The sequence below is a fragment of the Lathyrus oleraceus genome, chromosome 6, assembly GCF_024323335.1.
Source record: "Lathyrus oleraceus cultivar Zhongwan6 chromosome 6, CAAS_Psat_ZW6_1.0, whole genome shotgun sequence".
NCBI classification, from domain to species: domain Eukaryota; kingdom Viridiplantae; phylum Streptophyta; class Magnoliopsida; order Fabales; family Fabaceae; genus Lathyrus; species Lathyrus oleraceus.
The window spans coordinates 271,839,005-271,863,139 of NC_066584.1; positions in this window are offsets into that span (position 1 = coordinate 271,839,005).

Below are 24,135 nucleotides of genomic sequence, written 5' to 3' on the forward strand. Positions count from 1 at the left end.
ACTCTGAAATACTAAAAAATTAATTTAAAATATGTAATTTCTATAACCACCTTATTTGAATTATTTGTAGGGAAGACAATTGTATACCTTCAAGTAGATATTTGTAAAAATTAAAAGAGGTAAAATCTCGTAAAACAGCTACGAAAAGGAGCACACATAATTACATTTTTATTAAATATATACGAGTATTTGTCAATTTTTTAACCGAATAATAATATTTTAAATTTTTTTTAAATATTATTAAAAACTTAAAGTAACCTATTTTAAATTATGATTTAATAAGTTTTTATTAATAATACAGATAATGAATATAAATATAAATCTTAAGTACTTATGGAGTAAGAGTACAAATATAAACAATGTCTGTCAAGCGATTATAGGATAGAGTTCTTTTTTTAAACCATGAATATTAGAACACAAACTATAATATTCTACCAAATCTGTTCATTGTAATTTCTAATTATTTCATGAAATCAATTTAATTAATCATAATTATTTCACAAAATCAATTCAATTAAGTGATATTATTATTTTAACTCATTTTTCATAGTGTAAATTGTGAGATAATATTTATGTGTCATGCATGAATGAACAATTTTTATAAATATTTAATTACTTGTTAAATTGAATATATAATTTTCTAGAACGAATATTAATAACCTACCGACCATTTATTATGTTGTAAATTAATTTGAAGTTTTAGTCAAAATTATGTTATTTACTATTTTATTTTTATTTCTATAAATTAAATTACTCTATGTTTGATTTGTTAAGTTTGACTAAAATATTATATTATATTTGAAATATAAAGTAGAATTAGAACAAACATAAAATTTGTATTAAATTTTGGACAAAATGATATCAGAGAGGTTCTTTAAAATATTTCGTATAATAGTTAACTTTTAAAATAAAATTGTATTAATTTGATTTTTTTAAGTAATTTTTATATCATTCTTCTAACATTTTAGTTATTTAAAAATATATAGTTATTATTTTTTTGTTGTACTTCATTATTTTTATATCATTTAAAATAATCTACAATTAACATTTTTATCTGTTAAAAAAATAATGGTATTTAATAACTAAATAATCAAATTACTAAAAAAAACTTAAAAGACTATTATGTTGAAAAAAAGATTTTTAATATATTTTTTCCTAAATTCTTTCACTTAATTGGTAAAATTTTAAAATAATATTTTTTAATAAAGATTAAAATTTTTCTAGAAGTTAAATTAAGCTTAATGTGGTAGTTAAAGTTTAATAGTTTGACTTTCAAAATATTTATGAAATCTCATTTTCGAATTCAATCATTAAATTCTTATTTTTATTTTTTATATAGTTAACAAATATTTTTATTTTTACGAGTAACAGTATATAATTGATTTTATTCTTAGATATTTTAAACTTTATTTTAGTTTTTTTCCAGTTTCAATTCGGTTCAATTACAATTTTAATTTAGTTTATCTACTCTATGATTAGATTCTACAAACTGCTTACGTAATATAGTTAAGTTTATTAATTAAATATAATAATTCAATTATTATATTCGGTTGGATGATTCAATTCTAGTACTTATAGTTTATAGCAATTTTTTAACTGATAAATTCATTACCTATATATTAATTAATGAAGTAGTGTCCTCTACAAAAGTTAAGTAATTGTGAATTTTGTTTGTGTGCTATGAGATTCCAAAAACGTGTTACAATCTTGAATTAGAATATGCAAAGCATATGGTTAGCTGGCTCTTTAAAATATTTCCCGCACCCTCTTTTGTTCACAAGTCGCAACCAGATACATCACCAAACAATGAAACCGAACCTTTTGAGTCGGTCAACAAGTTGAATATTAAAGAAGTGGCTGTAAATGAAACTAAATTTGTACTAGTAGCAAGTTTCACTTTTAGTATTACTAACTTCCACGAACATTCACGGACTCGCCCAGAATTAATGCTTGAGTTTGCGTGAAGAAGTTAATTTCTTGTTGTCAAACTCACTTAAAGAGACCAAAATTTCGTCCTAAAATCAACCACTAGCAGCAGTTAAAACCGACCCCCTAAAGTTCGTTTTCTTTTATGTTTTTAATTATTTTATTTTATAAAAAATATTATTTAAAAAAATATGATCTTATTAAGGCTAGATTGCGTTTTAACAAATCTTCTAAAAAAACAAATTGTAGACCATAAAATACATGGTTATAATGTCTTATTGTGCATTAATATCAAATCAAAGTGTAGATGTTAAAATTGAAGATTTAACAATATCAAACAAGAAAGGAAATTGAAGATGAAGCAATATCAAATCAAATCATTTTTATTGTTTTTAAAAAATTATATCCGTTCATCATTTTCATTTTCAATCCGAATTCATCTTTCATGTGTATTTTTTATCATCCCTAAAATTTCATGTTCATCTATGATCTTCATCTTCCACCATCATTTCTATTTTAAAAATCTGAAACAGTAATTTTATATACAAATTTAACAAATTTAGAGAAGAATTACATAAATCTTAAAATATTTTTTACTGTAAACTTTCTCTTAAATTAATTTCATTTTACCTTTAATTTTACCTCTCTCAATAAATAAATTGTATGCAGTTGACTTTTTCAATCCAATCATCCCTAAAAATTTACATATATGAAATTGAAAGAAAAAAAAAATCTTCATTTACAAATCTAAAATTGAAAAATACATGTATGCTTGAAAGGAAATTCTCAAATTTTGAGTAGTATTGTGAATAAATTATTTCAAAACCTTTATATAGAAAAGATTGATGGTTGCATAAATGCTTAACTGAAAAGTGTGTGTTAATTAGAGTTGTTTGATTTTAAAACAATTTTTCTTCAATGATATCATACTATGTAAATATATAAAGGAGATAATTAGATTTTATTAGAGTTTTTTTTTATAAATAATTACTAAATTATTTATTTATAATTATTAGGGATTATATCGATGTATACATATATGATACTCATATTCATGAAAAAGGCACAGCCAACACTCATCTATTTAGCATCGTATCAGTAAACTTCGGTGCTGATCTCTCCCGCTAAACTCTAGTATTGTCCTTCCCCATAATCTCTAAATCGCCTCTCCCCCCTTTTCAATCACATATTATTCCCTTCCTTTCTCCCATGACCGAAGAAAGTAACAACACTTCTCTCACTCACTCCAGTAACAATAATTCCACGGTTCAATCTCATCCTCCAATTGTTCACATGCCTACTCTTATTCATCTTGCTTTAACCGTGCCCAATATCACAAACTTCATCAAAATCGCAATGAGTATCGAAAAAGGACAGTATAATACATGGTCTGAATTATTCAAAATCCATGCTCGTGTCTATCAAGTGCTTAATCATATAATCCCACCTCCCCCTCTACGACACTTGCGGTTCCCTCGCTCAAAGACACTGATCTTGAACTCTAGCTTCGCCTTGATGTCGTTGTGTTACAATTGATATAAAACATGTTTTCTAATGACCTTCTCAACACCATTATTGAACATGACTCTACAACAAAACTTGCTTGTAATAGGTTGTTTGACATATTTTATGACAACAAAAATTATATGGCTCTTTTCCTAGAGCAAGAGTTTTCACGTGGTCATATGGAACAATTCTCTGATGCATCCTCTTACTTCCAAAATCTCAAATCCCTCTCTGACCAACTATCTAATGGCGTGACTCTTATCTCCAATGAAAGTTTGCTTCTTCAACTCATCCCAGGCCTAACTGATTCTTATGTTACTGCAGGCAGACAACACTACTAAAAACGTTGCCTTCATCGCCTCACACACTAATGCATTGGCTCCTACTCCTTCCAACTGCACCAACCGTAGTGGAGGTAATAATAATTGTGATAGAGGAGGTAATGGTCGCGACTACTGTGGAAGAGGACGAAACAAAGGACGTGGTGGCGGTCGCTCTCAACATCCACAGTGGACTTTACCACCTTACCTACATCAATAGCAACAACAAACCTATCCATCATATCCCAACCAAAATCAACAGTGGAGTTTTCCACTGTGGTTGTAGCCTTGGTCCACTCCGTCATGTATGTACCCGGCAACTGGAAACTCGAACAAGCAATTTGGTATTCTTGGGCAAAATGCAAATCATCAAGATAATTCAGTAACCATTGCACTGTTCCAGGCCAGTCACCATGGATCCCTTAATATGCTCCAATAGACATTCAGGTTATTATGCACACATCCTCTATTTCTCCTCCAGGTGAATAATGGTATATGGACATTTGGGTTATGTCGCATATGAAGGCGAACAAAGGTAATCTTATGTCTTATTTCAATACGAACAAAAATATTATTGTTGGTAATGGTCATAATATTTCGGTTATTGGTTACAGAGATACATCATTACCTACCTCTCTATACTCTTCAACTTACACAGTGTATTACATGCCCCTAAACTAATAAAAAATCTCGTCTCTGTTAGAAAATTTACCATTGATAATGATGTTTTTGTTGAATTTGACCCCTTAGTTTTTCTGTGAAGGATTTTCATACATGAATGCATTTAATGAGATGTAACATCTTTGGCGACCTCTACCCACTTACCACTAGACCTTACTCTACAACCCAGTCACCATCTACCTTTGTCGCATTATCTAATGAAGTATGGCACAAGCGTTTAGGATGCCCTGGAGAAAATGTCTTAAATTCTCTACACCGAAACAATTTTCTTACATGTAATAAATTTCAAAACAATTTCTTTTTTCACTCTTGTCCACTTGGGAAACAAATAAAATTTCCTTTTTTCTAATTCTTTGTCTTATACTTTAATGCCTTTTGATATTGTCCATAGTGATGTTTGGACATGACATGTTCTTAGTTCAGGGGGACAACATTATTATGTGTTATTTTTAGATGATTTCATGGATTTTCTGTGGATTTTTCCATTACATAATAAATCTTAAGTTCATTAGATGTTTCTCCAAATTTGCGCTCATATTAAAACCTAATTTGAACGAGATATCAAATGTTTTTAATGTGATAATGGGAACGAATATGACAATGTTGTCTCTAAAAAATAATGTGAACTCAATGGCATGTCATTTAGGTTTTTATGTCCCCATACTTCCCCTAAAAATGGAAAAGCTGAAAGAAAAATCTATACTATAAATAACATCGTCTGCACCCGTCTAACCCATGTCTCTATCCCACCATCCTTTTGGTACTTTTCCTTGCAAATGGAAACATACTTACATAACACCATCCCAACTAAAAAGTTTTCCTTCCATTCATCAACTAAGATACTCTACCCAAAAGATCCTTCTTATTCACATCTTCAATTCTTCAGGTGTTTATGTTATCCTCTAATTCCCTTAACCTATAGAAATAAATTACAACCTCGGTCAACACCATGTATATTATTAGATTTTCCACCTAATCATAGAGGATATAAGTGTTATGCATTTTTCAATCGTAAGTTGTTTATCTCTAGGCATGCCATATTTAAAGAAAATGTGTTTCCCTTTTCTACCTTAAATGCTCCTAACACAGTTGACTATATTTTTTTAGATAATGAATCCACACATTTCCTTCCTTCCTACTACTATCGCACCCCTACACCAAATACTATAACTCCAACTAACCTTCAATCTAACAATTCACAAACACCAACCTCAAACCCACCTTAATCTATGTCATTACCTACAAATCCTATAGATGCATTACATGACCCTAATTGGAAAATGTCCATGAAAGACGAATATGATGTTCTTATTGAATATAAGACGTGGGACTTAGTTCCTCGTCCATCTAATGCTAATATTATTAGAAGTTTATGGATTTTCACGCATAAAAGAATTCAGATGGATCATCGAGCGGTACAAAGCTCGCCTTGTAGGTAATGGAGTAAACCAATAAATAAATGTTGTTTATGGTGAAACCTTCAGCCCTTTAGTCAAACCCTCTACTATTTGCATAATGCTCAGTGTTGCCTTGTCAAAATTATGGTGCCTTCATTAATTGGATGTTAAAAATGCCTTCTTGCATGGAAATCTTGACAAAACCGTGTACATGCACCAACCTCCAAGCTTCCGTCATCCTCAATTCCCGGACCATGTGTGTTTGCTCAAAAAGTCTCTCTATGGACTTAAATAAGCATCGTGCATCTGGTATAAGCGATTCACTAATTATGTTGCTACAATGGGATTCTCTCATAGCATTTCTGATCACTCATTATTTATTAATCATAATGGGAATGACATGGCTTACATTCTTCTCTATGTATATGACATTATCCTCATTGTTTCTGTAGCGGGGTTTTCGTTACTTTTTAGGTTTATTGACTAAACTAAAAGTCAACATACAATTCAAGTCGCCACCGCACTTTTATTTGTCCAAAGGAAAGGCTAAAAAGTGAACAAAATCCAAGTAAGAAGTTTTTCAAATCAAAAACTAATAAAAATGTCAGAGATCTAGGTAAGGGGGTTGGTTATGAAATGGGAAGGTTTTACGCACCCAAAACATCCTTAGTACTCTAAGGGAACCTTTTTTGCAAATATGTGTCGTAGGTTGGTATTTGTGAAAAGATTTATACAAAATATTGGAGGGATGAGAAGAGAATAGATTATATTTACAAATTTTGTTATTTGAATGGATGAAGTCATTGCCTACATACCATCACAAAGGAGGATCAAAACCTCGTAGTTCGGGGTAAAAATCTCAAAAGATTGGTGAATTGATTTGATCAAAAGCCTTAAGGTCTTTTGTTATCAAAGGGAGAAAACTCAACCTAAACCAACAATCCACCATGTGAGGAAGGCTTCAACATACTAGTGAGGGGTTAACCCTATAATAAGCATGGAAGACTTATAACCCAATCACTAAGGATGAAGTGAGATTTACATCAACCACTATGATAACTCAAACCTATGGCTAATGTTTTTGAAAAGTTTTAACAAGTGGCCATTGAAACCACAAAAGCAACTTGAAGTGAGTTATATTTACAAGTTAGATTTATTTACAAAATAAAGTCAAAGTTGGATTAGATTTATTCACAATGAGTATTGATGAAAATAGTTTTGAAAAGTCAAAGGCTTAAGGCCTAGGTTTCTAATTTGAAACAAAGTCAAAGTTTGAAGAAAAAAGATTTTGGCTTGGTTAAAGTGAGGAGAATAAGAGAAGGGCTAGTCCTAATGCATACAAAGGTAAGAGAGGAAAGATAAACCCTTGGAGTTCCTTTTCTTGAAGTCATAAAGATGACTCAAGATGCTCATTTCCTTTGGACTTAGCACACAAGCAATCAATCAAACAATTTGAATTCAAGCTCCTAGGATCTCCATTTGGCTTGTCTCTTAACTTGGCTACTCATGACAATGGTCCTCTTTTCACAACCTCAAAGTAGGATCCCTATCACACAAGAGCAAACATCAAAAAGTTCACAACACAATAAAGGGAATGGACAAAGAATAAGTTGGGGAGGAGAAGTCCTTTAAGATTAACTTTGAATTTTAGCATTCTAAAGGCATGAGGCCTAGTTGCTCTTCAACCAATTTAGCATTCTAAAGGCATGAGGCCTAGTTTCTCTTGAACTCCTTTAAGCATAGGTAAGTCCTAATTCTAAGTCCTTTCTCCTTTTACATTTGGTTCACACAAAACAAACACAAAGCAAACACAAGATATCAATATATTTATATGCAATAATGAGCTCAAATGAGCAAAAGAAAAATGACATAAACATAAAATATGTGCTCAAGTGAGCAAAGATAAAATCAATATGAATAATGAGCAAGAAATAAATGACATTAAAAGTAAATGACATGAAATTAAATACTCAAATTAAAGTTAGTAATTAGTGAGGTTATGTTAGCTTGTCATAAGACAATGTAGCGCTATGTTAAGCAATCGTTTGTCGACTAATGTAGTAGTCACACCTATCTGAGGCCGGTCAATAAAAATATAGGCAAAGAACACAAGTTAGAGATCATGACTAGTAAGCCAAGCTCCATAAACTTTCCATGCCAAAACAAAAGGGGAAGGGCCTTGTATTGACTTTAGGTTATTTGCTTGACCAAGAAGCAACCTATCTTTGACACAAAGCAACTCACTTGATCATGGATCAAGTTGAGTTTGGTTTGGATCAAAGAAGGTTAAACCTCTCATTTGTCAAGACCAACCATAAGATTTTAACTCATTGGCCATTGATGGAAAGAAAGGGATGAAGATGAAAGGGAGGGAAAAAGAAGACCATAACCAAATCCAATTGATCAAATGTGAATCAAATCAACATCAACCAATACCAAACAGAAAAGAAATGAAGATAACAAGTCAAAAATATTTTTTTTGGTATTTTTTGAATTAAAATAAAATGCAAATATAAAATAAACAAATAAGGTCAAACCTCAAATTCAATTCAAATCAACTTCAATAAGTCCAATTAAATTCTCATAGGTTCAACATAGTCAAGCAAGCTTTGACTAATTTTCTCACAAAATTTTGAAATCAGAAAGCAATTAAAAACAATTAAAAATAGCATAAAATGAATTAAAATCTCAAATAATCTCAAATCAAATAAGAAATTGATGAGACTATTTTTCATTGACTTATCATGATCCATAAATGCTATGAAAATATTTTTGGATTTTTCAAATGTCAGAAAGTATTTTAAAATGAATTAAAACTATTAAAAACCAAATAATTCACATAAAATATTAAATGAAGTCACAAAAATGATTAAAAATCAAAATATGAAACTAGATTTTTCAAGAAAATTTTTGGAGTTAGTCTCATATTTTTATGACTTCAAATAATTTTTTTATGAATTTTTGAAAATCAAATGAATTAACTAAAAATAAAAGAAAATGAAATAAATGGAAAAAACCATAGCCGCGTGATGCAACTCATTAATTGACGTGGCATCAATGGATTGTCCAGATCTGATGGCGTATGGTGTGCTTGAGTCAAATGCGCAGCAACATGTATTAAAATAAGTCAGCACGATGGATGCACACGATTAGAACATGGATACAAGATCCAAAGACCATGAAGGTGTACACGTGGTGATGGTGGTGGAAACTGTAACAACCCAATTTTAATATTTATTTCTTATATTATTATTATATTTTATTTTATTTATTTGGAGTGTTAATTAATTAATTGGTTGTTAGGTAGTATAATAATTGATTATATTAATTAATTTGGTGTGTTAATTAATTATTTAGTTGACATGAGATATAATTAAATAATTGTATTAATTAACTTAGTGTGTATGTTGTGTGGGTTTAATTTATTTGAATTAAATAGAGATATTATAATACTATGTCTTATTGGGTCTAATAATTAAATTAGAAGTATCATTCTTAAGCCCAAATATAATAATATAAATAGTAAGAGGTGAGGAGAGTGAGAAGTAGGATTTATTTGATCATTTGACGGTAATAGAGAAAGAAAGAGGAAAAATAAGGAGAAGAGGGGAAGAACAAGAGAGAAGTTAAGGTTTCCAGAAAATTGAAGAGGTAAGGGGGAGAATCCTTATTATTATGGGTTAGTATGATTGGGTCAATGGGTAGAAGTATGTCAGGTTAAAATCCCTAATTTTGTATGGTTGTTTGAAATTGTTAGGTTTTGATGAGTATTCGTGAATTGTGGTGATTTGATTGTGTTAAACTGCAAATTAACGTTATATACTTAGAGTATTGTATGAGTTATAATTTTCTGAACGTTTGGCTTTTTACGGAATCGAAATCGGAGGTCCGAAAGTCCTCCAACGATGAAAAACGCAGAAAATTCTGCATTCTGTTTTTGTGTTAACCGGTTACCCACCGAGCGTTAACCGGTTACTTGCTTAAAAATCTGTTGATTCTGTTTTGGGTTAACCGGTTACCCATCGAGCGTTAACTGGTTACTTGCTTGAAAATCTGCGCAGGAAGTTGATTCTGTTTTGTGTTAACCGGTTACCCACCGAGCGTTAACCGGTTACTTGCTGTGAAAAATGAAAAATTGAGATTTTAAAAGTTGTATTCAATTTGGAATGAAATCTAAGTGTGCGTATTTGATAATTAGCCTATATTTATGAATGATATATCGTTATGCATGTGTATATGTACCATTGGTGGATAATTCATATAGTTGAATTATGGTGATATGTGGAATGCTAAGATGGTAGAGATGATCTTAATTGCATATGTGTTGGTATTTGTACATTCATTCATGGCATGGTCGGCTTCATAGTGGAAACGGTGAAACTGTGGGTTCACATGGTATTAGACGTTGATCCTTGAATGGAAATAGGCGTAGCAAACGTTGATCCTTAATTGGAAATAGGTGTAGTGGCTTTGATCTTGTCTGGATCGGAAGCGTGGCTTGGATTCTAGATATTGAATCGGAAAGCGGTGAAACGTTGGGTTCACATTGAGGTACCGCATGCATAGAGTCACATGTCTTGTATTGAGTCACATGAGAGTTATGTGATAATTGCATGTTTGCATTGATGTGATTGTGAGGTGTGTATGAGATATATTAATTGAATTTGGTGATGTTTGGATACATAATTTGGCAAAATATGTGATTATGTGATAATTGTATTTATGTGTATATTTGGGAATATAATACTGAATTTTAATATTGTACTCCTTGAGTTTTGATGGATGTTTGAAACATGTGAAATAAATGTTGGTTAATATTATTTACATGGTTATACGAAGTGTGATGAATTCCTTTAATTGTTGATTTAATCATTGTGCTTTATTATACTTCTTCATAATGATTTGAATTCTCACCCTTCTGTTGGAATGATGCTTTACACGACATCATGCAGATACTCCAGAGTAGTATTGCTGAAGTAAGTGGACGGTAGCTCGCTCGAGATTAGCCGGAGAGTTTCTGTATTTTAGTTTGAAGACTAGGTAATGAGTCAATGCTCTGGTCATGTAACACGGGGTAGATTAGTAGTATTGAACTCGCATCTTATTTGGATAAGTATTATGTTATTACTTGTGAACATGCTTATTTGCAATTGCCGTTGAGAGGCCATAGTGCCAAATATTCTGGTTATGGTTTTATTTTATCTGGAGGAGATTATTGAGAGATGATCATGGTATGGGACATGGATCATTTTATGAAATGCATGAGTATTCATTATTTTCCGCTGCGAACGCATATTCTTGAATATTCATGATAATTGAAATGTGTTATTTTAAATGACTAGGTGTATTGTATATTGATGATGAACGATGTTGGTTTTTGAAAGCTTTTAGTTTTTGAAAACGTCGATGGGACGCCCTTTTGTTTATATGCGTGCTTATTTACTCTGATTATATGTTAAGTATTTTGGGGTAGAAAAAGGGGTGTTACATTAGTGGTATCAGAGCAGGTCGGTCCGTCCGGCCAGGTTGTTTAATTATGTTTGTTCCCTAGTATGCGACATGTGTGTGAGAACACTGTCGATGCTTGTTTTTATTCTCCATTGCAGATTGGGAATGAAATAAGTGGGGGAGAAGCATCTGCTTATCTTGGATGTTCCAATTGTATCGAGCTTGGACATTATGTTGTTGCATGCAAGAGTGTAGTGTTGGATAGTTAACCTGTTTTGAGAATGTTGTGCTTTTCCTGAACCCAAAGAGAGGTCGGATTCGAGGATGGTGTTCGTTAGAATTTAATCGGGTGTATATCAACTGTTTCGAGAAGACGGTTATTTTCCTGAGGTTGGTGCGAAGGAAGATTAGTTTGTGTCTGCTAAGCAAGTTGATGAATCGGTGCAAGGTGGTGCCGAGTTGGTTATGTTGTTGGCAACTTTGGACATTCGTGAGAAGAGGACGATTGAAGAATTGCCAATAGATTGTGAGTTTGCGGAGGTATTTCCGGAAGATATAAGTGATTTACCGTCGGAACGTGAGGTTGAGTTTTCGATTGATTTAGTTCCTGGAACTAGTTCTGTATCGATGGCTCCCTATCGAATGTTTTCTTCTGAGTTGAAAGAGTTGAAGAGTTAACTTGAAGACTTGCTTGAGAAGAGGTTTATTCGTCCTAGTGTGTCGCCGTGGGGTGCACCTGTTCTGTTGGTCAAGAAGAAAGAAGGTTCTATGAGATTATGTGTTGATTATAGACAACTGAATAAAGTGACGATTAAGAACAAGTATCCACTTCCGAGGATTGACGATCTGATGGATCAGCTGGTTGGAGCTTATGTGTTTAGCAAGATTGATTTGAGGTCTGGGTATCATCAGATTCGTGTAAAGGCTGCGATATTCAAAAGACTGCTTTTCGGACAAGGTACGGTCACTACGAGTACTCCGTGATGCCTTTTGGTGTGACTAATGCCCCTGGTGTATTTATGGAGTATATGAATAGAATTTTTCATGATTATCTGGATAAGTTTGTTGTTGTGTTCATCGATGATATGTTGATTTATTCCAAGAGTAAAGAGGATCATGCCAAGCATTTGAAGGTTGTGTTATCGGTGTTGAAAGGGAGGAAGTTGTTTGCTAAACTCTCCAAATGTGAATTTTGGTTGAGTGAAGTAAGTTTTCTTGGACATGTGATTTCAAGTGGTGGTATTTCTGTGGAGACTACGAAGATTGAAGCTGTATCTCAGTGGGAAGCTCCTAAGTCTATTGCTATGATTCGAAGTTTCCTTGGTTTGGCTGGTTATTATAGGAAGTTCATTGAAGGATTTTCTAAGTTGTCGTTACCGTTGACGCAGTTGACTAGGAAAGGTCAAGCTTTCATTTGGACTTCGCAGTGTGAAGCGAATTTTCAAGAGCTTAAGAGAAGATTGACTACGGCTCCTATTTTAATTTTACCGGATCCGTTAGAACCTTTCGTTGTGTATTGTGATGCTTCTTTGTTGGGTTTGGGAGGTGTTCTGATGCAAAAAGGGCAAGTGGTAGCTTATGCTTCAAGGCAACTTAAAGTTCATGAGAGGAATTATCCGACGCATGATTTAGAGTTGGCCGCCGTTGTGGTTGTGTTGAAGCTTTGGAGACATTATTTGTTTGGATCGATATTTGATGTGTTTAGTGATCACAAGAGTTTGAAGTACTTGTTCGATCAGAAAGAATTGAATATGAGGCAAAGGAGATGGTTGGAATTCTTGAAAGATTATGATTTTGGTTTGAATTATCATCCTAGAAAGGCGAAAGTTGTAGCCGATGCATTGAGTAGGAAGTCATTGCACATGTCTATGTTGATGATTCGAGAGTTTGAATTGTTGGAGCAATTTAGAAATTTGAGTTTGGTTTGTGAAGCGACGCCTTCGTGTGTTAATCTTGGTATGTTGAAGCTTACGTGTGGCATTATTGACGAGATTAGAGAAGGTCAGAAGTCAGATTTAAAATTAGTCGATGTTAAGACATTGATTAATCAAGGCAAAGGTGGTGACTTTCGGATTGATGAGAATGGTGTCATGAGGTGTCGTGATCGAGTTTGTGTTCCGGATGTTGCGGATTTGAGAAAGAGGATTCTTGAGGAAGGGCATAGAAGTGGTCTGAGTATTCATCTTGGTGCTACTAAGATGTATCAAGACTTGAGGAAGATGTTTTGGTGGCAAGGTATGAAGAAGGATGTAGCGGAATTTGTGTATTCGTGTTTGACTTGTCAAAAGTCAAAGATTGAACATCAAAAGCCGTCTGGTTTGAGGCAACCGTTATCTATTCCCGAGTGGGAGTGGGATAGTATCTCTATGGATTTTGTTTCGGGTTTTCCGAGAACATCGAGTAATTGTGAGGCGATTTGGGTCGTTGTGGACAGGTTGACGAAATGTGATCATTTTATCCCGATGAGGATGGATTATTCGATGGAGAGACTTGCTAAGTTGTACATCGAAAGGATTGTGTGTTTACATGGTATTCCGTCGAGCATTGTTTCAGATAGAGATCTGAGGTTCACTTCGAGATTTTGGGAAGGTTTGCAAAGTGCTTTGGGTACGAAGTTACGTTTGAGTTCGGCGTATCATCCGCAAACTGATGGTCAAACGAAGAGGACTATTCAGTCACTTGAAGATCTTTTGAGTTCTTGTGTTTTGGAACAAGGAGGAAATTGGGATAGTTTCTTGCCTTTGATCGAGTTTACGTATAACAATAGTTTCCATTCGAGTATTGGAATGGCACCTTTTGAGACTCTTTATGGTAGAAGGTGTAGAACTCCTTTATGTTGGTAGGAATCGGGAGAGAGTGCTGTGGTTGGACCCGAGTTGATTCAAGAGACTACGGATAAGATTAAGATGATCCAAGAGAAGATGGAGGCTTCTCAGAGTCGTCGAAAGAGTTATCATGATAAGAGGAGGTAGGCTCTTGAGTTTGAGAAAGATGAGCATGTGTTTCTTCGAGTTACACCAATAACGGGTGTTGGTAGAGCTTTGAAGCCGCGTAAGTTGACGCCGCGTTTCATTGGTCCTTATCAGATTTCCGAGAGGGTAGGTGAAGTGGCATATCGGATTGCATTACCACCGTCACTTTCTAATCTTCATGATGTGTTCCATGTGTCTCAATTGAGGAGGTATATTGCGGATCCATCGCATGTTGTTCCATTAGATGATGTTCAAGTGAGGGATAATTCGACGATTGATACATCACCTATGCGAATTGAAGATCGAGAAGTGAAGAAGCTTCGTGGTAAGGAGATTGCTTTGGTGAAAGTGATATGGGGCGGAGTCGCCAATGGCAATATTACTTGGGAACTCGAGGATAAGATGAAGGAATCGTATCCGGAGTTGTTCGTTTGAGGTATTTTCAAGGCCGAAAATCTTTTAAGTGGGGGAGAGTTGTAACAACCAAATTTTAGTATTTATTTCTTATATTATTATTATTATATTTTATTTTATTTATTTTGAGTGTTAATTAATTAATTGGTTGTTAGGTAGTATAATAATTGATTATATTAATTAATTTGGTGTGTTAATTAATTATTTAGTTGACATGAGATATAATTAAATAATTGTATTAATTAACTTAGTGTGTATGTTGTGTGGGTTTAATTTATTTGAATTAAATAGAGATATTATAATACTATGTCTTATTGGGCCTAATAATTAAATTAGAAGTATCATTCTTAAGCCCAAATATAATAATATAAATAGTAAGAGGTGAGGAGAGTGGGAAGTAGGATTCATTTGATCATTTGACGGCAATAGAGAAAGAAAGAGGAAAAATAAGGAGAAGAGGGGAAGAATAAGAGAGAAGCTAAGGTTTCCAGAAAATTGAAGAGGTAAGGAGGAGAATCCTTATTATTATGGGTTAGTATGATTGGGTCAATGGGTAGAAGTATGTTAGGTTAAAATCCCTAATTTTGTATGGTTGTTTGAAATTGTTAGGTTTTGATGAGTATTCGTGAATTGTGGTGATTTGATTATGTTAAACTGCAAATTAACGTTATATACTTAGAGTATTGTATGAGTTATAATTTTTTGAACGTTTGGCTTTTTACGGAATCGAAATCGGAGGTCCGAAAGTCCTCCAACGATGAAAAACGCAGAAAATTCTGCATTCTATTTTTGTGTTAACCGGTTACCCACCGAGCGTTAACCGGTTACTTGCTTAAAAATCTGTTGATTTTGTTTTGTGTTAACCGGTTACCCACCGAGCGTTAACCGGTTACTTGCTTTAAAATCTGCGCAGAAAGTTGATTCTGTTTTGTGTTAACCGGTTACCCACCGAGCGTTAACCCGTTACTTGCTGTGAAAAATGAAAAATTGAGATTTTAAAAGTTGTATTCAATTTGGAATGAAATCTAAGTGTGCGTATTTGATAATTAGCCTATATTTATGAATGATATATCGTTATGCATGTGTATATGTACCATTGGTGGATAATTCATATAGTTGAATTATGGTGATATGTGGAATGCTAAGATGGTAGAGATGATCTTAATTGCATATGTGTTGGTATTTGTACATTCATTCATGGCATGGTCGGCTTCATAGTGGAAGCGGTGAAACTGTGGGTTCACATGGTATTAGACGTTGATCCTTGAATGGAAATAGGCGTAGCAAACGTTGATCCTTAATTGGAAATAGGTGTAGTGGCTTTGATCTTGTCTGGAAGCGTGGCTTAGATTCTAGATATTGAATCGGAAAGCGGTGAAACGTTGGGTTCACATTGAGGTACCGCATGCATAGAGTCACATGTCTTGCATTGAGTCACATGAGAGTTATGTGATAATTGCATGTTTGCATTGATGTGATTGTGAGGTGTGTATGAGATATAGTAATTGAATTTGGTGATGTTTGGATACATAATTTGGCAAAATATGTGATTATGTGATAATTGTATTTATGTGTATATTTGGGAATATAATACTGAATTTTAATATTGTACTCCTTGAGTTTTGATGGATGTTTGAAACATGTGAAATAAATGTTGGTTAATATTATTTACATGGTTATACGAAGTGTGATGAATTCCTTTAATTGTTGATTTAATCATTGTGCTTTATTATACTTCTTCATAATGATTTGAATTCTCACCCTTCTGTTGGAATGATGCTTTACACGACATCGTGCAGATACTCCAGAGTAGTATTGCTGAAGTAAGTGGACGGTAGCTCGCTCGAGATTAGCCGGAGAGCTTCTGTATTTTAGTTTGAAGACTAGGTAATGAGTCAATGCTCTGGTCATGTAACACGGGGTAGATTAGTAGTATTGAACTCGCATCTTATTTGGATAAGTATTATGTTATTACTTGTGAACATGCTTATTTGCAATTGCCGTTGAGAGGCCATAGTGCCAAATATTCTGGTTATGGTTTTATTTTATCTGGAGGAGATTATTGAGAGATGATCATGGTATGGGACATGGATCATTTTATGAACAGCATGAGTATTCATTATTTTCCGTTGCGAACGCATATTCTTGAATATTAATGATAATTGAAATGTGTTATTTTAAATGACCAGGTGTATTGTATATTGATGACGAACGATGTTGGTTTTTGAAAGCTTTTAGTTTTTGAAAACGTCGATGTGACGCCCTTTTATTTATATGCGTGCTTATTTACTCTGATTATATGTTAAGTATTTTGGGGTAGAAAAAGGGGTGTTACAGAAACCACCATCTTCTCCGGTGAAACAACAACCTCCGGCCACCAGTTACAGGAAAATGAAACTTAATAAAAATTAAAAACAAAACCATGGAAATGAAGCTCGTGTGATGGAGATCACCATTGTATCCATGGATCTTCCTCACTCTTCCTATATTGAGAGAAATGTGAAGGAGAAGATCATGGTGTTCAAACTGAAAGTTCATGAAATGGAAAATTGAAAGCATCACAAGCTTGCCTCAAGTGTGAGGACTTCAGAAAACCACACAAACACAAGAATGCTACATTAAAATGAGAGTTCTAGATCCAAAAAGTTTGAACATATACCTCTGAATTGAAGCACTTCTGGCCACGAATCTTCCAAGTTCCTTGCTCCTCTTTGATCTATAGATGCAGTGGAAGTGAAAGGCTAAGGAATTAGGCTTTGAAGATCAGCTAATGATGCTGAATTTCAAGCTCAAAAGTGAGAAAAATTTCTGGAAAATTCCTTTGGTATGGCTATGGTTTCAATGCTGCAGCAATTCAGATCTCCAAAAGGTTGATGAATGAATGAGAGGGAGCTGTTATTTATAACTGAAGGTGGTTGTGCATCACACTTCCCTCGTGTGCATGAAATTTGAACTTTGCTTGCATGGGCCTGTGCAAGCGTGTAGCAGGCCCAATGATGAATGCAAAAGCTTGCTGAGATCAAGTGAAAAGGATTTGGACGTGCATATTAGACTGAAACAGTTTGCATACCAAATTATAACATGAAATGTCAAAATGCACATAAATGGAAAGGTCTTCGAAACTCCCAAATGGTAAGTCAAAAGAGTATTGTGAGTAATGGTTAGAAAGCTCTTGAAATAAGGAACAAAAGTCATGTTGGGAAAAAATTCATTTGGCATGTGCAAATTAATGAAAATTGGCCTGGAAGATCCAAGTTCAAAACATGCTTAAGTCACATTTGAAAAATTTCACCAAAAGCAAGCCTAATCAAACCCCTATGTTTTCATGATGCAAGCTTAAAATGAGAAAACCTCCACAACAAAGTTTGCATCATTTGGATTTTCTATGACAAAGTTATGGGCATTTGAAGTTGGGTACTTTTTCAAATTCAATGAATTAGGTCCAATATGACCTATAATGTTTTGTATTATCACATGTATTTCTTTTATGATTATGAAATTTTGTACAACATAACATTTGAAGTAGACATATCAAGATTTCCAATTCATTTTGTCTCACCTCAAAATCATAAAAATTAAGGAAATTATGCCCTTGGTAAGTTGACCCAAAATTAGGGTTTCAATCAAAATGACCTATAATGTTTTGAAATAAATGATGACCTTCCAAGTTTCAAATGGATTTTTGATGAACATTAAAGTTGTTCATATGGTTCTTAAGAACATGTTTTCTCCTGTGGTCATATTGATTTGACAAATACATCAAAAGTTATATCTCATTGGACCTCAGCTTAGTCAGATGACTTTGACTGGTCAACTTTTCAAGGCCAAACTTCCAATCTTGATGAATAAATGATTGAGGATCCTCAAATAGGCTCACATATGCATAAAATGATGAATGAAAGAACTTCCCTTTATTAAATTTGATCAGAGGTTGAGATTGCTTCAAAGTCAAGGCACAGTCAAAGCATAGTGAAATTAGGGTTTCCTTGGGAAACAATCTTCAAGCCCTTTGGGTTATCTTGATCAAATTGGAAAATTGAGATACTTGGGGAGAAATATATGATGACTAGGAGTTTTGTGGACCATTGTCATGCTTCTTCTCTTCTTCATCTAGCCATTTCATTGGGCTTAGGAGCCTCCTAGGAGCATTGGAAAACATGATCACTTGAGCTTTAAAACAAAAAGAGTTAGTGACATATTTTTGTGCTTTTGGTTAGTAATCAAAATAAGAAAGGCAATAATATACAATACAAGCATGCTTGGTGGTGTCAAACACTCAAACAAATCCCAACCCTAGGGTTAAGGAGCCAAACATGTTATGATCCTTGAGGCAATGCACTTCTGCAATAACATGATGCCATGAGGGATCTTAGGGTCAAAATTAGGGTCTTATAGATGCCCCTATTTAAGGTCGTTCTAGCCGGAGATATGAAGGTTAAAATCTTCGTCTCGACGAGATAGAATGAGCTTAAATAATAACAAAGAGACGAATTTTGGTCCCTAAGAGACCTCATGATGCAAATGTATGTATGCAAAATAAAATCTTCATGGTGAATAATTGCCATGAAGGAAAAGAAATCGGGAGAAACTGAAAAAATCCATAGGAGTAACACACTCACTAGGGAGACAGAGACTCTAGGGGAAATAAGGTAAGAATGCGTGAGCAACTTGAAAACTTGCTGGGAGACACGAAGGGATTCCACGAAAATAAATCGATGGAAAGACTCGAGCTGACGCAAAGATGCATGTATCGGGGAAAATGCCAATACAGCAAAACTATCCACAAAGGATACATCGGATAAAAAAAATCTGGACTCAGACGGGGATGTCCAAAAAGGACTCAGCTAAGGAAGAAACAACGAGATATTACCGGTTACTGGGTAATAAACTCAAAGAGAGACATGTTATCCAAACACCGGTTACTGGGTGAGAGAACAACACGCTCAGGGAGAAAGGGTATCTAAGACCCGTATAAGGGTGAGAGATATCAATCATCCGCAACATCTGAGGAGGACCCAAAAGGCACATCTCAGCTCAGGAAAATCTGATTCCACAGGGGACAAAAGGTCATAATAGGGAGAAGAAGGAAGGAACACCAGGGATACCGGTTACTAGGCATATAATAGGTGACCAACCAGGCGTGAATTGGGAACATATCCAAGACACTCATCATCCGAAAGGAGGGATGAAAAAGCAATCTCGACTTACAGGATGGACATTCAATTCCACAAGGAAATACAAATCTTACTCGACTGGGGAAGAAAAAGACTTCGACTGAAGAGCGCATGAGATATATTATCTATTACCGTCATAACGTAGATAACATACTCACATGGAAGGTTATCCACAACCGGTTAATGGGTTAATGAAGGATAAATCAACCGAAAAGAATGGACATCGGGATACCGACTACTGGGTATAAAATGATGACCAATCAGAAGGAGAAACAATCATTACCAAACAAGGGTAAATGAAAGAGGACTCGCAAGGGATAAATTGCCTGACAAAAGCAATTATCCAAGAGATATATCACCGGTTACTGGGTGGTATACTCAAGAACGAAGGAATATCAATACCAGTTACTGGATAAAGATAACCAACAAAGAGGGGATTACATCTACCGGTTACTGGGTAGAAAACCACGAAAATAGGACTTACAACTACCGGCGACTGGGTAGAAGGCCGCAAAATTCGCTGGGGAAAATATGGACAATTATCGGTTACTGAGCAATTGAACAACTAATCCACTGGGAACTGCAGGGGATAACAAGAAAGGAGTCAGTCTGGGAACAAACTAGAAAGACACAATCAAACAAGACTCAACCCGATGAGGATATAACTCAGGGGAGTAATTCCATCCCAATACACAACTGGGGAGGAAACTGAAACAATAATCATTCACGAGGACACATCTCAGTGGGGAAGAGAGAAGAAATGATAGACACTTTCTGCCTATGGGGCTGACTCTATATGGAGAGATCAGACACAAACATCTGCTTGGGGAAGAATATTTCACCAATAGCAACGGATAATAAGCAAAGATATATGGCAAAGAAATGCAATCATGAATATCTGGATGCTATGATTATGCAAGTATATGCATGATTTGTGTATGATTAATGCTGACAAACAGACATATCTAACACAAACAAGTCCCAAAATCACGAACGGACACCCGACACAACGTCTCGACAAGCAGGGCAAAGCCTACCGGAGAACTCAACTTGGGAATCAACCCGAGCAAGATGAAAATAAATCATCGGGGATATCAAACCCTATTCCAAAGCTACACCCACTGAGGATACAAAGAAGATGTATTCAGGAGCAGCGAAAGAAGATAATCAAACAGAGAACTCAAACTCTGGTGGGGATCAACTCTGGAATAAGAGTAAGCACGGGAAGACGTCAACCACAGCTGGGGATAGGCAAAGTCAAAGCTTCCAACTGCAAGAGGTAACACTCTGCACAGGAAAAGTCTTCCAGGAGCAACAATCTTGACATAAGGAAGACGTAGAAAATCTGTCGGGGAGTTTCCATCCACTCTCTCGGGGACAGGTGGTTAAAACACAATAAGATCCACCGGAGAAGAAACTCTAATAGGGAAGCTTATCAAGGGATGATATGAAACTATGTGGGGAACAACCACCAACCAGATGCATATCAAACAAAACACTCCCTTCTATCTGCTGGAGAGGAAACTCTGCAAAAGGGGAAAAAATAGCATTATGCTCCACTAGGGAAGGAAATAAACATCTTCAACACTAGCTTTCAATTCTAGAAGAAATCTTTAGACCCGGAGAAGGTACCAACATCAAGCTCGGATCATGCAACCCTACTGGGGACAAGCTGCAAATGTTCTCGACGGGACAAGCCTGGCAAAGGAAATCGGAAATGAATCCCTTGTCAACAAGTGACATGCTAGGGATGAAAAGGGAGACAAGCCCTTCACCAATTGCTCTAGGAAACTTCCTGCTGAGGAGACAATTATCTAGAAAGATAGCTCTGCAGGGAACACATGCTTACTCCTTTGGAGACTTCTACTCATGTTAGGGGAAAGACAAACCTCCTCGTGAGTAGATAGCATATCAACTTTTATTAATCTAAAAGGGATTTTAGGTCAGTCCACACAATGAATGACAACCATATAATTGATAAAACACAAATGCTAGTGCCTGATATAGAGGGATACATGTCTCCAAAAGATCAAGGCAAGAGCTGGAACAGAAGGGATCATCCACGGATCAACCAAACAACCAATCATGGATTGCTAAGACTCCGCGGGGGAAACAAGCATGTATGAACAAACAAACTATCCGGGAATGTGTTGGATGAACATCCACAAATTCTGCTAGGGAAAAACAATCTAATAAGATAGATCAATCCACTATCATCAAAGAGAACCCCTCGTACCAGACTCTCTGGGAAACTGATGATGTATCATTCCTTCTGCGCTCACCTGGGAGACAACTTGAAAGCTGATGAAGAGGTTATAGGAATGCTAGAATATGAACAAATGACTTACCCTTTGGGGATCATACTATCCTTGGGAAAGCACTGAGGACATCCCACTTATCCTTTCAGTCATTGTGAATGTTCATTTTGTTTAAAACAATTTATTTATGAAAACTTTATTTGTTTAAAACAATGATATTTACCAATTAAAACATGCAAACATTTGCTAAACAGAAACAAATAAGAGTGCAAAGAATTGGATAAAGGCTCAAATTTATTTAAGAGAATGGTAGTCCGCAAATGGAAAGACTCCATGGATCTTTACAAATTTGAAATTGGTGATATACATGGAAAAAAGGGCTACATTGAACATAATGACCATTTCTCCACCAACTCTGAATCCACTATATTCAAAACTTCAGTTGATGATGACTGAGCGAGAATCTTTGACAACTGTAGAACAAAGTCTTGTCAGGATGCAGTTACTCGCCAAAACCCCTAATTTTTGCCTAGATTGCCCCAGGGTGAGGTACTCAATCTAGCGGGATATATTTATTTTTTCTTATGTCTCTAACTTTTGCCTGGACCGCCCTTTCGGGTTTTCAATCCACCGAGACACTCATTTTTGCTTAAGCCGCCCTTTCGGGTTTTCAACTTAACGAGCTATTCTGTTTTTATTTTTAGGCGAAGTATTTCTTGACTGCATCTGAATTCACAAGACGAGTGAAATCCTCCCCATCTATAGTTGTGAGCAACAAAGCACCGCCTGAAAAGGCTCTCTTAACAACATATGAACCTTCATAGTTTGGAGTCCACTTGCCCCTGGAATCGGGCGCGAAAGACAAGACTTTCTTGAGCACGAGGTCACCTTCTCGGAACACACGCGGCTTGACCTTCTTATCAAAGGCTTTCTTCATCCTTTGTTGATACAACTGACCATGACACATGGAAGTTAATCTCTTCTCTTCAATCAAATTCAGTTGGTCATAACGACTCTAAACCCATTCAACCTCAGTCAACTTGGCCTCCATCAAGACTCTCATTGATGGGATCTCGACCTCTACGGGGAGCACAACCTCCATGCCATATACAAGAGAGAAAGGGGTTGCCCCTATTGAAGTGCGAACATATGTACGATAGCCATGCAAAGCAAATGGCAACATCTCATGCCAATCATTGTACGTGACAACCATCTTCTGAATAATCTTCTTAATGTTCTTGTTAGCAGCCTCAACAGCCCCATTCATCTTGGGTCTATAGGGAGAAGAATTATGATGTGCAATCTTGAACTCCCTACACAGCTCTTTCATCATCTTATTGTTCAAGTTAGATCCATTATCAATAATGATCTTGTCTGGCACACCATATCGGCATATGAGTTGGTTCTTGATAAAACTCACAACCACCTTCCTGGTCACACTTGCATACGATGCCGCTTCAACCCACTTGGTGAAGTAATCAATGGCTACGAGAATAAAACGGTGACCGTTCGACGCCTTAGGTTCAATCATACCAATCATGTCAATTCCCCACATGGAGAAAGGCCATGGCGAGGAAATAACATTCAGAAGTGTCGGGGGAACATGAATCTTATCCGCATAAATCTGACACTTGTGGCATTTCTTCACAAACTTGCAGCAGTCAGACTCCATTGTCAGCCAATAGTAGTCTGCTCTCAACATCTTCTTCGCCATAGCAGGTCCATTGGAATGAGTACCAAATGAACCCTCATGGACTTCAGTCATCAACAGGTCTGCTTCGTGTCTATCCACGCATCACAGTAATATTCGGGACTTCATTCCAATAATTAACAGCAATCATTGAAGCAAGCATAGCGAGAGCATCCTCCATCCGATTCTCATCTCGAGGAATATGATGGAAGTCAACCTTAGTAAAGAAAGTTGAAATCCTCCTCTCATAATCTCTATATGGGATGAGTCCAGGCTGATTCGTCTCCCATTCACCCTTAATCTGATTAACAACAAGGGTCGAATCTCCATAAACATCAAGATCTTTGAT